Raw genomic sequence first — 2,164 nt, forward strand, 5'->3', positions numbered from 1 at the left:
CAGTTTGCTTACAACCACTGAGATGAGATCATTTTCGGCATCCATTTACGTTGTATACACGTTGCTAATTAATGAGAACTACGTACTGGTGATGGAGGTGAGGATACATTAGGGGTCTTTTTCGGAATTGAGAGCGTCAATTACATGGCACATGGGTAATTTCTCCCGCATTTAGTCCTGCATTAGTAATGCTACCGGGCACTAAATGTGAACTGAAGACACAGTCGTACAGAACTTGACCTCTAGTAGTGTGCCATTACCAAGCAAGTGATCAACAACCGGCTAGGGCCTAACTATCCGAGCGTATTAATAGGGTATGAAATATTCAGATTAAGACATGTTAACATACGCTGACACTGGAAGCAGCCATGCATGCACTTCAAAACATTCCCTTAAAGATCCTGGTTTGAATTGGTCTTCAGCAACTCATGTTTCACGTAAGATGCAACTGAATCGGATGACAGACTCGCTGACGTGGTTGACACGTCATGGCATCCCTTTTACGTAGAGGGATGCAAATGCTGTTGATCACTGATCGCTTGGTCGTGACTCAAATACTTATAGACCACCACCATAGAGGTGGAATATCCCTGAGTGCGGCGTAAAAGTCAACCCACTTACTCATTCCTGTGTTTAATTGGTACGTCTCGGCTTCAAGTAGATATACAACAACTTACCTTTATTATATTTAATAATCTGAACGTAACACCTACATTAATACATCTTTGCCAAAGATATAGACGGGAATGCATGTATACATTTGGTTCGTAGAAGTCTTCCTCTTAGTTGCTCAAAGAGTTCCCCGAAACTATAACACCATCGGTCCAGCAGAAAAGGATTCCGTTCGAAGCTTTAATTTTACTGTGGGAATAGACAGAGGTCTGACGCCGGCATCCTATAGGCAATAACCATTTCAGTGATGTGACTGTCGTTGTCAATGCATCAGTTGTTTCCCGGGATTGTGGAAATACAGGTTTCACAAATTGCTGTATAAAACTTGTTGTACCTAGTGTGCTTTTGAACTGATGTTCTTATACTTTCTTTTGGGTGATTCTGTGATCATAATGATCCAGTGACGTATTCATGCTCATGGAGTGGCCATTCAAGCATCACCATATCGTAGAATAATGGATGAACATTTCTTTTTTATGACGTCACAAGCCTTCCAGGGAATGATATTTGAGGGGGCATTCTTCTCTGTTAATATTAATGTTTGTCGCTGCAAATTCCCCACAATTACTCCTTTAAAGATTACAAATCTGATCGTTTTTCAGTTTTATTGAAACAATTTTCTAACCTAACTAAAATTTCGAATCACTACAAAAGAGGGGTGTACAACTACTTCCGTCAAAACGTATCAGTCCACCCTTGTGAGTGATCCGTTTAAATACTACTCGGCGGCATCCATCTAAGAATTCCGCCACACAACTAATACTGGAAAAATCACTAGTCCTCAGGTTCTCTAAACAATGATATTTGTCTCGTGATAGCACAAACCTTAATTCAATGTATTTATAAGTCGTTTCAAGCCGACATTTCGTTTATTGTAACATTATTTATTGCGGGGGAATAACGTGGACTTCTCGTCCGTCCGCCCGCCTTTCTGTAATCGTTTTGATTCCGTAGCATAACTCAAAAACCGTTCAATATTTTGCAACACAAAATGGTACATATATTAAACAGGACTTAAAGTTCCTTTTGCTATTTAAACATTTTTGTCATTTTTATTTTTCTTGGTTTCCATGGAAACGAATTGAACTTAATCTCAAAAGGGATGGGAGACCTTCCTATCCGGAGCACAACTCGAAAACCGTTCAATATGACTTCAAGAGTGTCTTTGTCATTTACCTTTTTCACTTACTTTAAAGCAGTACATGACGTCAGTGTGTGACGTTGGCACCTACAACTATGCTGATATGCAAGGTATACAAAACAATCAATCCATATGAGAACAGGTTAACGTAGACAAAATACCTCTCCTTATAGTGCTGGGAGAATGCATGTAGAAATGACCAAGAGGAAAAGAATTTGTCAACACCACAAGCAGAGGAATAACCATATTTTATATTAGTCATAATACCTAATAATCTCTCTTTTCATATGACTGATAAAGGGTGAAATATCTACTGTGTCTAAAGATAGCTTGCTTTACAGCAAGTATTAT

The sequence above is a fragment of the Haliotis asinina genome, chromosome 10 (assembly GCF_037392515.1).
Source record: "Haliotis asinina isolate JCU_RB_2024 chromosome 10, JCU_Hal_asi_v2, whole genome shotgun sequence".
In the NCBI taxonomy this organism is placed as follows: Eukaryota; Metazoa; Mollusca; class Gastropoda; order Lepetellida; family Haliotidae; genus Haliotis; species Haliotis asinina.